Genomic DNA, 12,999 nt, shown 5'->3' with positions numbered 1-12,999 from the left:
ATGCTATAATACAGTATATACCAAGGTGTAAAGGGCTATTTGATCTATATAAACCTTCTTCTGAGTTTACATTTTCTTCAGTTTCTTCTCTTGATAATAGACTTTCAGGTATCATCTTCTCCGGGGCCCATATTTCTGCCTTCATAATAAAACTACATTTTCCCATCTATCTATTCTAACACTTTTGGATGGAACGGACCCTTCTTGTGGGTGGCAAGTGCTCTGCAGAGTGTTCAAGATAGCACATCATCTTAATTTCTAGGGGCTTGAGCCAATTCATCTGAGCCCTCACCCACATCAGGAGAATAATTTCTTACATTTTCCAATTTCTTACATTTTCCAATGGGGTGTCCCTTTATGTCATTCTGACAACTAGAGAGAATGGGCAAGTGGTCTTAGAAGCATTTATTTTTTACTATCAACAAACTTGTGTATCTTTGAGGTCTTGATCTGACTTGCCTGGTCTCCAGTTGCAACTGAGATGAGTATAAATTTGCTATTTTTTAATAATATGTCATGTCTTCCTATCTTCGATGTGATAAGAATATAAAAATGTCTTTTGGGCATTTACCATAAAATTGGTTCATTCTGAAAAATGATGATGAAAAATGATAATGCTTTATGTTTGTATCTGCTTTATATGGCAGAAGATTTCTCATACATTACCAATCTAAGTCTTATAATCATATGACATAGTAATTTCTGATACATTCATTCGACAGATGAATAAAGGGAAGTTTAGAGAGAGAAAGAGGTTAAGCTGCTGGTAAGTAGGCTTCAAACTCAATTCTTTTGACCCCGATTCTGGTGGATCCTCATCTACTACTTCACCCTTTGAGCAAGGCATTGTGCTAGACTTTAAGAAGTCCTTTGCTGACTCAGAATGGGTAGAATGAACACAGAATAACTACGTATTTAGAATGTGATAAGTGCTTTGTAGAGGTGTGGCAGTGTGGTGGAAATTCAGAGGGTGTGGTGTGGTGTGTGTGTGTTTGTGCGCATGCATACACACGCGCGTTTGTGTGTGTCTGAGTGCTTGCCCAAAGCAAAACATATCAGAAGGTCATTGACATTTATTAGGAAGATGTATCCTAAGAAATAGACCTTGGTATATGTATGAGATGGAATAAGATGGCAGATAAAGCCATAGGTTCGGGAAACAAAGAGTTGTGCAGTAGGACTCATACAAAGTACACCTAGGGGACCTGTGCGGGATAAATGGAGATTTAAGGTATTATATCAAGGAGGGTTGTGATTACCATGGTGAGGACTGTGTCCTTAAAACTGTTTCCCATAGATGGGGGGCTTGGTTTAATTGTGAGGGATGGAATTAGACATAACATTATAATGAATTTTCTTCTTTGGTTGAAGAAAAGGTGGGATTGACATTTAAGCTTTTTGAATACGAGGCTAATATTGATGAAATTGCTCTTGATTATGATGTTCCAGACAGTCTTTGTTTATAAGCTCATGCAGGGGGAGTTTGGAGATACCTTGATATTTGCGTAATTCAGTGCTCTTGTTCCACTCCAGATACAGATTCTTTAAAATGTCACTGGAGAAGAGATCGGTAGTGCCATAAAGACTGCTCACTGGGATTTTAATTAAAGATAATGTATTTATGCTCAAGAAAAGGTTATTAGAAATTATTACTAACATGATTTAACTTCATAGGAAAAATTTTATATTTTTTAATAACTTGTCTTTAATATGGGTGATGTTTACACCATTTCCAGTTTCTTTTTTTATCTAAAGCTTTGGTAATGCTCTTTTCTTTTTCTAAATAGTGATTGTATTGACCAGCTACTTACTTTAAAGAATTTGTCTCTTTAAGACAAATCATTAAAACCAGCTACTTAACTACTTGGTTGAGCAGTTAACACATGTAAAATAAACTTGTTGGTCCATTATAGAAAACAATCTACAATATATAAAATATACCTAAGCTCTCTTTTTCTTTTCTCCATTTTAGTGGGTGCACTTGGTTTTTGCCTTTGCCTTATCTTCTAGTAAGACTTTCAGGATTAAGCAATTCCTAGCAAAGAAACAAAAACGATACCATCCCATTCCTCAAAGAATTCAAGTGAAAACTGATAATAAGGTAAAATATAAGCCCGGGACACTGGGAAAGGACCAAATGGGATTGCAGCCACATGATGGTAAACATTTTTGTGCTATGTTGAATTCAGGCTAGAAAGACACTCTTAAAATATTTAAAGGTTTTTTTTTTTTTTTTTTAAAGAAAAATATACTGAGGCTTTTTAACTTTTATTCATTCATTGAGGGGCGCCTGGGTGGCTCAGTCATTAAGCAGCTGCCTTCAGCTCAGGTCATGATCCCAGGGTCCTGGGATCGAGCCCCGCATCGGGCTCCCTGCTGAGTGGGAAGCCTGCTTCTCTCTCTCCCACGCCCCCTGCTTGTGTTCCTTCTCTCGCTTTGTCTCTCTCTGTCAAATAAATCAATAAAATCTTTAAAAAAATAAAAAAATATATTCATTCATTGAATAAAAAATTTAAAAATATATATGTGGGCCATTTTGAACTAAAAATAAAATCTGAAACATTGAATTTGGTGGCACACTTTTATAATCAAGTTTCCAAATTGTAATAAACCCTTTGAAGATCAAATAGTCCTTGTGACTGTAATTGGGTCTAGTTCTATCAGTGCCTAATATTTTTAAAAAAAATTTTTTAAAGATTTATTTATTTATTTGAGACAGGGAGAGAGGGAGAGAGTGTGTGTGTGCACAAGCAGGAGGGGCAGAGGGAGAGGGAGAGAGACTCTCAAGTAGACTCCACGCTGAGCCGGGAGCCCCATATGGGGCTCCAACCCAGGGCCCTGAGATCCTGACCTGAGCTGAAACCAAGAGTCCGACGCTCAACTAACTGCACCATCCAGGTGCCCTCTGTGCCTAATATTTTTAGATTTTAGTGGGCAATATGAAGAAACTTGATTTTCTATATGTTACTTTAAATTTTGAGCCATGGTTTTTAGTTTTTCTAAGAGCTAAGATCAGAAAATACATCATATACCTGTATACTGCCCTCTATCCCTTTTAAAGACAATTTATAGAAAAGCTATTATGCCTTATTATTGCATCATTTGCAAGCAAGAAGTTATATCCATATCCTAATGTAAATTCATAGTATGATTCTATTAATTTGCTACTTTCCAAAACATGGTTTTCCTTAAAAGTAAAGAATTTGTATCTAAATTTTTCTGTCTTTTATAAATATTCACTAAAAGATATATATGTGTAGGGGCACCTGGGTGGCTCAGTCGGTTAAGCATCTGACTCATGATTTCAGCTCAGGTCATGATCTCAAGGTTGTGAGATTGAGCCCTACCATGGGTCTGCGCTCCGCACAGAGTCTGCTTTAGATTCTCTCTCCCTCTCCCTATGCCCCTCTCCTCACTCACTCTCTCTCAAATAAATAAATAAAAATCTTTCAAAAATATACATGTGTTTAAGCATTATCTCTTTAGTTCCTTGCAAGTATCAGAAAATGACATTTCCGGATTTTGTATTCCATCTATTCACTGATGATCTCAAATTTATATCTCCAAACTGAGTTCCTCTCCCAAGCTCTACATTCACATATCCAACTTCTTATTTGATATCTTTGTTTGGAGATCTAATAGGTATTTCAAACTTCATGTTTCCGATAGAAATACAGACTCTCTTAGTCTCTCTATCTCAATCCCAAATCTAATTTTCTCCAAGCCATTTTACATCTATTATACCAATTGCTCAATCAAAAGAAGAAAAGAAGAAAGAGAAATCAAGAAGTAATCAGGAAGTCATTCTTTTTTCTTTCTCTTATTCTTGCATGCAGCATGTCAATGAGCTCTACCCCCCTCTTCTAAAATAACTATTTCAAATCTGACCGCTTCTCTTTATTTACCTTGCCATAACTAGTCCAAACAACCCTAATTTCTTGCCCTGATTTCTACAATAGCTTCCTGTTACTTTTCTGCTTAAAACCTTCCAAAGGTTTCACATTGTACATGAAAGTTTATTTTCAAAAGTCTGTATACAAAGTATGTACACAGTGTACACAGCACCAAAGAATGCTAGCACTCCTCAGCATCCTGGTTTCTTCTCGTCTTCTTGGGCATATAGCTAAACCACATTCCTCACCTCCCTTGTGGAGGCAGGGTGCTTGGGCAATGGAATGTAGGCAGAGGTGATTGTGACTCCCAGGCTACACCCCCCCCCCCATTTCCCATGTGGGATCCTCTAGTTTCTCTTCCTGTTGTGTGGCATATTTGGAGGCTCTATGTTAAGGATGGTATTCACCCAAGGTGAGAGGAGGATGGCTTCTTCCCTCCCCATGGAGCGAACCACTTAACCCCAGACAACTCTTATTGTAATGTGACATGTATAAGAAATAAAGCTTTGCTATATGAAGCCACAGTTTTAGTCACCACCCAATTTGGCTCTTCAACCTCATGTTGTTTTTTGTTTTTTGTTAACTCTCTCTTTTCTTACTCGCACCAGTTTCTCTGGATTTCTTTCTAACCCATGAATTCAGACAAATCAGAATCTTTGCACTTTCTATCTTTCTGCTTGGACTGATTTCTCCTTCAGATCAAAACATGACTACTTACCTCTCTTCATTGAGATTATCAACTCAAATGCCATTTCTTCAAAGACACCTTCCCTGACCACCCATCTGAAACAGCATCCCATACCAGTCCACTTTCTATTATATTACACTAACACATCTTTGTCTTAGCAATTATAAATATCTGAAATAATCATATTGTGTTTATTTTTTGCTCCTTTCTTCCTAGAATGTCAGGTAAGAGGAGAGATTCTTCATATTCACTTTTATGGCACTAAAATAGTATAGTAGGTGCTCAATAAATATTTGTTAACTGATTGACTATGATACATAGGTATGTCATTTGAAGGTAGGAGTTGTATCCTATAGCTGAAATGTGTATAAAGCATAAATCTCACAATAATTCTAATATAATGTCTCATTTAAATTACATGTAAATAAGGTAACAATATAAAGGTATAGGATTTGGAGGCAAAAATACCCAATTCAAGTTTTGAACCTATTGTGTGATCCTAAGAACTCATTCTTTCTCAAGCTCTGTCTCCAGTATTTACACAATGGAAATGCTATTATTTGTGCTTTATTCTGATGGCAATCTCATGAGATAAAATGTTTGTGAATAAGCCGTACAAACTGTATAGAGTTCACAGAGTATAAGAGTTAAGACCATGAATGTGTTTTTAAACACATATAAAATACTTTGTGTGTAGATACCTTGTGTGTCTAAATACTTTGTGGGTAGGCAATGCTGATAAGTGATGTGTATGTTAATTAGAAATATTTTTACATCTTATTAAAATGCGAAGTTCTCTGAGGTGTATAACACTTTCAGTCATCAGTTCCTTGGGACTTCAAAATAAAAAGGTGTTAGTTTTTTTTTTCCCCCCTTCCACATGAGTTCTATAGCTCAGATTTTTCTTTAGCATGCTGCTATTTCTGTCTGTTGAGGGTGAATTGAGTGTCAATATATGGGTGAAAACCTGAATTTTTGTTCTCGTAGAAATGTAAATTTTCCCTTCAGTGGTTCTGTTTAGCATTATTCAGAGAGGCCTATGTTCAGATTGCCCTTCCTTGGCCTAAAATCTTCCCAAACTCTCCCAGCTGGGAATAAACAGTATCTTGGCAACAAATATTTATTGTTCATAAGCAAGTCTTACAATTGGGTTATTATCTGTGTGTACTTTTCCCAGAAAACAACATATATTACCACAAGCAGAACATGTAATGCTTATAAAATTCCTGTGAGAAATGCTCTTTGAGAAATCAGGGCTGGATGCTGTTTGATATTGCCACTGGAAAAACGAACACTTGTCCCCTGAAACTGCCCCAGTGAGGAAGTGAGTTAGAATTGGTTATCATCCCTATTCCTAATTCTGCTCCAGAGTATATAATAAAATGATCAGAATAAATCCTGCCTTTGAAGTCCCTGTTCCACCTTCAAGTGAAATTGTAGGTTGCAGGTAGTCTCCTCTGTGTCGCCTCCAAGACCAAGGGACTTGGTTGAGTTGAGACTGGAGAAGGTCCTAGATTGCTCAGGATTTTCCTTTTTCAGCAAAAGGCTGAAATGCAATGTGAGATATATCGTAATTGATTTTTTTTAAGGCATCGCTTCAGGGGAAAGAATAAAGGGAAGAATAGAATATTCCTTTGACTGTTTTTTGTCTCATGGTGTGCTGAAACATCCATCCTACTGCTCATTAAAAAGACAGTCAAAATAGGCCTAGTCCCGAGAAGAAATCATTTCTGATTTTGACAAAGCCCCTAAACAAAGTTGTTCTTAAATGCCATTATGCAAGTTTTCACAAAACGTTAGCAGCTTTGTCCTATTCAGTAATACCGGCAAAAGAAAATTTTCTTGATTTTGTTAATGAAATCTACAAATCAAGAACATTTGAAAGAGACCTAGGAGAGCACTTCTATTAATGTTTTATGATACTTATTTAAAAGAACATAAAGGAACCTGAGAGATTTTGTGTCAGGATGGAATTGAAATGCATTCTTGCTCACCAGTGAGAATATACAGGAGTTTCTTTCATAAATTGGATTCCAGCTAACCTAATCCTCTGCTGTAAAAGGGCTTTTACCTTATGGATGTGTATTATTAACAAACTTTATGGTGCTATAAGTATATTGCATTTATATGTCTAGTGGGGCCTGCTCCAGCTTTTCAAAACTGTGCTTAATTAAACACTTGTGCCTCACTGAACATGCTTACTCTGGAGTGAGGAAGAGAATGTGATCACACGAGCCAGTACTGTGGGTGTGATATGGGTTAGGTACGAGTATTTGTTCAGGCTTCATTTTGTGCAAAGAAACCCTACCATGGCTAACCTTTTCCTTTTCTTCCATACTTGACAGTTCTTGTTGCATTAGAAATCTAACTTCTGTCAGGAAAACAAACAAAAACAAAAACAAAATTCAAAGTGGTCCCAAAACACAGCTCTTAGGATAAATTCCATAGACATTTTAGAAAACGTTGTAAATGCACAGAGTCAGCAACTTTAGATGGTCTAGTAAGTGTAAAATGGAAGTGAAAGTGACAACTTACTCTCCCATTCCCATTTGTGTCCCAAACCTGAACTTTGCCACTCTTGAAACTGTCTTGATCTATGCATCCACAAAAACATTGTGCACCTGAATACATGTAGATATGAATACATCCTTATATACCAATAGGAAAATATGCTTTAGAAATTGATCGTGAAAGGAAGGTTGCTATCACAGTGTGATAAACCTGACTTTTTAAGTTTAGTTCCTCCTGGAGAGCTTTACTTAGCAATGAATATAGCTCTACTTCAGTCTTTTCAGTCAACGTGTACTAATTCCATTGTGTAGATGGACCATAATTTATTCAACCACTCTCTTATTAATGATTTTTTTTCTTTTGCCAGGGCAAATAATGATGCTCAATACTCAAGCATATATCTTTCAGTGACTATTACACAGAGTAAATTCTCAGAAGTTGAATTGCTAGGCTAAAGGCAGCTACCCTTTAAATTTTGGTGACTTTGCCCAATTCCCCAATAAAAGGTTGTAAGTGGTTTACAGTTCTACGAGTCATATGCCAGAGTGACTCTTCCCATACTTTTATCAGAACTGGCTTTTTACTAGTCTTTTAGTTTCTGCTATATGATGGCAAACTTAGAGGTTTGGACAAGTGTAAACTGCTTGGTGAAATATTTGCAAAGTAAATTAATAGAAAGGTTATCCTTATATAACCGTATATATATATATCTCCCCATATAACCATAGAGGATTTGAAAGCTGAACTAAAGAGTTTGTCTCTTGGTCATTCAAAACCAGTAGATGCATACCAACCCGAGGTAGCCTGTCTGACACTATCCTGCTTGCTTTCTTGGAAACATGGAAACAGACTTAAATGTGTCTTTAGTTAGTCCTAGAAGAAAACTTTCTTGATGTCTGCCGTGATTTTTAAACTATTTTCTCGCCAACTCATTTTTATTCATCTATTACTACTCTTAAACTTTCGCTGCAAATAAAATTGGTTATTATAGGTATTGATGCTTGATATATTTTCCAATCTTGTCTTGATAAAAGGTTTAGCAAAATAATAGTGATCTTTATACCAACAGCTACAAAATAAAGAGTTTTACAGAAGTTTATTTTACTCCATGACTTTATTTTATTATTTCAAGTTAGGCATAAAATCTTTCCTTCAAAACTGGATGATCTTTGAATTGCTCCATTAGCCACACCTGCTTCAATGGAGGAATCTTGTTCTGGTTGATTGTTTGGTCATAATGTGGTTCCTCATCTCAGGTAGGTTTTCCTTATTATTATTATTATTTTTGTTTCAATTTGTTTGTTGTTGTTGTTTAATTGTTGGAAAAAGACCAGCAACTACCATTGTGACTTTTTCTTTTCAAGGGTTTTCACTAAATCCAGGGAACTAGCAGAGTATTAAACGATTTCTTCTTAAGCCAAAATGAGTTTCAGGGTTCCTTTTATCTCTAAAAATGGTGATATTATGAAAAGTTTCATTTTGGATTTTATGTCTACTTGGGGAGGACTGCTTTCATGTAAAGCATTTGCATTTCAATCATTTGGAGGGTTGGTCTGGGAGGACAACCTTTTGTCCATAGTTGATTTTAGTGGGTTCTTTCATTTGCTGTTATCTACACAGGCATTTCTACTTGGCTGGCTTCTATCTCTTCTCTCATCTGGTCTTTCATTAGGTCTGGTTGACCTGAATTGGCTCTGTTCTCTGTCTTTTATTTCACATATGCCCCTGTGACTCCCTCTGTCAGGTGGTCTTGGCAGTGGGCATTCGTTTCGTTCTTGGCGGGGTTCCCCATGTGGAGTTGTGGTGCGTGCTCGTGTCTTGTGATGACAATGACGAATCTCCTCCTTCACCTCTTCAGCTACCCTTCAGCCAGCCTTCACTGCAGTCCAACACCTTTTATTTAGTGGTAACTGGGTCATGTTATAGCAGGAACTGCCTTTTGAAAATTTAGTTCTGAGAGTCAACTCTAGCATTGAAATAGATAAAATAAAGCCTCAGCTAGTTAAATTTCCATATTTTCTGATATCTTTTGCCTACATCGAATTTACTATCAGACTCAGTTTTTGACAAAATAAAATGAAGCTGGAAAATAACTTTATTCTTCCGGGGGTTAATATTTCTTCTAAATACCAGATACCTGGGTTTTTTCCTCTAGGTTTAGCGATGTATAATTGACAAATAAGAATTGTATAAATTTAAGGTGTACAACTTGGTGTTTTGATATATGTATACATTGTGAATGGTCACCAGAAACAAGCTAATTAACATATGCTTCATCTCACACAGAATTAACTTTTTCTTGCTTTCTCTTTCTCTCTCTCTCCCTCCCTCTCTTCCTCTTTCCCTCCTCCCTCTCTTTCTTTCTTTCTTTCTTTCTTTCTTCTTTCCTTCTTTCTGTGGTGACAAAACTTAAAATCTACTTTCTTACAAATTTCAGTTATACAATACAGTATCAACTATAGTCCCCATCTCTGCAACTTCTTCATCCTGGATAACTGAAACTTTGTACCCTTTGACCAACATCTATTTCTCCCTTCTGCCCCTGGCTGTGATTGTTCTACTCTCTGCGTTTATGAGTTGGACTATTTTAGATTCTACATATAAGGGAGATCATGCAGTGTCTGTCTTTTTGTTCTGGCTTATTTCATTTAACTTACTGTACTCCGGGTTCATCCATGTTGTCACAAGTGTCAGGATTTCCCTCTTTTTCGTGGCTGAATAATATTCTACCATGTGCATGCAGGTTTATATCACATTTTAAAATGCATTTATCTGTTAATGAACATTTACTTTGTTTCCATATCTTGGCTATTGTGAATAATGCTGCAAATGGGAGTGCAGATATCTCTTAGAGATATTGGTTTCATTTTTTAAAAGATATATACCCAGAAGTGGAATTCCTGGATTGTATAGTAGTTCGATTTTTAATTTTTGAGAATCCTCCATGCTGTTGTCTATAATTGTTATACCAATTTACATTCCCACCAATAATACGCAGAGGTTTCCTTTTCTCCATATCCTGGTCAACCCTTGTTGTCTTTTGTCTTTTTCATAATAGCTATTATAATATATGTGAAGTGTTATCTCACTGTGGTTTTTTTTTTTTTTTAAAGATTTTATTTATTTATTTGAGACAGAGAGAATGAGAGAGAGAGCACATGAGAAGGGGGAGGGTCAGAGGGAGAAGCAGGCTCCCTGCCGAGCAGGGAGCCCGATGCAGGACTCGATCCAGGGACTCCAGGATCATGACCTGAGCCGAAGGCAGTCGCTTAACCAACTGAGCCACCCAGGCGCCCCTCACTGTGGTTTTGATTTGTGTTTTTCTGATGATTGGTGATGTTAAGTACCTTTTCATATACCTGTTGGCCATTAGCATGCTTCTTGGGAGAGGTGTCTATTCAGGTCTTCTGTCCATTTTAAATCAGGTTTCATATATATATATATATAAAACGCTATTGAGCGGTAGGAGTTCCTTATATATTTTGGATATAACCCCTTATTAGCTATGTGGTTTGCAAATATTTTCTTCCATTCCATAGATTGTCTTTTGACTCTGTTGGTAGTTTTCTTTACCGTGCAGAAGTTTTTTAATTTGATGCAATTTCACTTAAGTTGATTTTTGGGGACGCCTGGGTGGCTCAGTCAGTTAAGCGTCTGCCTTCGGCTCAGGTCATGATCCCAGGGTCCTGGAATCGAGTCCTACATTGGGCTCTTTGTTCAGCAGGGAGCCTGCTTCTCCCTCTGCCTGCCACTCCCCCTGCTTGTACTCTTGCTCTCTCTCTTCCACGCTCACTCTCTGGCAAATAAATAAATAAATAAAATCTTTAAAAAAATAAGTTGATTTTTGAATATGGTGTGAGACAAGAGTCCAATTTCACTTTTCTGTGTATAGATATTCAGTTTTTCCAAAACCATTTACTGAGGACACTAAACTTTCCCCATTGTGTTTTCTTGGCTCCCTTGTCAAAGATAAGTTGACCTTAATTGTGTAGATTTATTTCTGAGCTCTCTACTTTGTTCTGTTGGTCTATATGTCTTTCTTTATGCCAGTCTCCTACTGTTTTGATTTCTGTAGCTTTGTAGTATATTTTGAAACTAGGAAATGTGATGCTTTCAGCTTTTTTCTTTTTGCTCAAGATTGCTTTGGCTATAAGGAGTCTTGTATTTTCATACTAATTTTAGGGTTGTTTTTTCTACTTCTGTAAAGGATGCTATTGGGATTTTGATAGGGATTGCACTGAATCTGTAGCTCATTTTGGATAGTATGGACATTTTAGTGATATTAATTTTTCCAGTCCCTAAATATGGGCTGTCTTTCCCTTTATCTATGTCTTCCTTAATTTCCTTCATCAGTGTTTTAGAATTTCCAAACATCTTTTACCTCTTTGGTTATTTCCTAAGTATTTTGTTCTTTTCGTTGCTGTTGTAAATGGGATTTTTAAAAAAATTCTCTTTTGGATAGTTTGTTGTTAGTGTATAGAAAGGCCACTGATTTTTGTTTGTTGATTTTATATCCTGCAACTTTACTGAATGAGTTTTAGTTTGAACAGTTTTTTTTTTTTTTAATTGTTGTTGTTGAGTCTTTTGGGTTTTGTACATATATAATCATGTCATCCACCAACAGAAATAATTTTACTTTTTCCTTTGTGATTTGAATGGCTTTTCTTTTTCTTCTCTAAATGCCTGAGGAGGATTTCCAATACTTTATTGAATAGAAATGGTGAGAGTGGGTATCTTTGACTTGTACCAGATCATAGAGGAAAAGCTTTCAGTGTTCCCTATTGATTATGATGTTAACTGTGGATTTTTCATATATGGCTTTTATTGTGTTAAGTTTCTTCTGTACCTTTTTTGTTGAGAGTTTTTTTTTTTTTATCATGAATGTTTGTCAAATGCTTTTGTAAGCAGAAAGTTAGGCGGTCCCCAGAAAAAGAATGAGAAGTCACTTTAGGGCCCCAGCTGTTTTCCGTGTTCTATGCCTTACTGGCCCTACTTGCCCTAGAGTACTTCTTGCAGAACTTCCTAGGAGGTGTCAGAATTACAAAGAAATACAAAAACTTTAATAGTTAAGGATTTTAAGGGAACAAAGGGAGTGCAAAAACTAAGTGTCTACCAGGCCAGGAAATAGCCTAGCAATAAATTAGTGGTAAAACTCACAGTGCTATTTCAAACGTAAGCAAGGCCGTGCATTCCTTACCTGAGATAAGGAGCTCCAAACCCCATCTAGTTTACACTGGCTGACTCTCAGGGCATGTCCATAGCCCCTTCCCCCTGTCCCACAGTTACCTCTGCTTCATTATAATGTTAAAATCTCTGCCCAAGGAGGAGCACAAACTTCATTAACATAACAGAGGATGCTTGTAGGAGCATGTTTTCTTAGTATTTTGTGCAACCTTATGTCTGCTTTTACATTCAATGGCAAAACTCCCTGTTCTGAATATTCATCCTCACCCTAAATGAAAGGAACCCACTCACCCAGACTCAGGGAGTCAAGGCTTTGGAAGTTATTCCCCGTGATTTGCTGTAAATAAAGTTTCCTTTGTGTAACAACTCCACCTGGTATAGTCTCTGTAACTCATTATATTAATGTGGTGTATGACATTGATTAATTTACATGTATGCGTTGAATCATCCTTTCATCCCAGGGACAAATCCCATTTGGCTGGGGTTTACAATTCTTTCAAAGTACTGTTGATCAGATTTCTGTTTTTAAACATTTATTTTAATTCTTCACTGGGATCTTTTTATAAACTTTGTCTATCTATGTGTCTGTCTATCTATCTATCTATCTTATCTGTCATCTATCATCTATCTCAGTTTAACCTAAGATGATTCTGGCTTCAATTTTATTCTAAAGAGTTTGTTTACTGAAACTCCAAAAAGATGCTTTAAATCAGTCTCTTCTAT

At 36.6% G+C, this 12,999-nt stretch overlaps 1 long non-coding RNA gene across 1 annotated transcript in view; it reads left to right on the top strand.

The window, feature by feature from the left end:
* The first annotated feature begins 8,223 nt into the window (after positions 1–8,223).
* Positions 8,224–12,999, top strand: part of LOC144379660 (uncharacterized) — a 487,511-nt gene continuing 482,735 nt past the window's right edge. The window contains exon 1 of the long non-coding RNA XR_013442986.1: positions 8,224–8,348. This is a non-coding gene — a long non-coding RNA (uncharacterized LOC144379660). The remainder of the gene's footprint in view (positions 8,349–12,999) is intronic.

This window comes from Halichoerus grypus, chromosome 12, assembly GCF_964656455.1.
Source record: "Halichoerus grypus chromosome 12, mHalGry1.hap1.1, whole genome shotgun sequence".
Classification (NCBI taxonomy): Eukaryota; Metazoa; Chordata; class Mammalia; order Carnivora; family Phocidae; genus Halichoerus; species Halichoerus grypus.
This window is presented reverse-complemented; position numbering and strand designations above follow the sequence as displayed.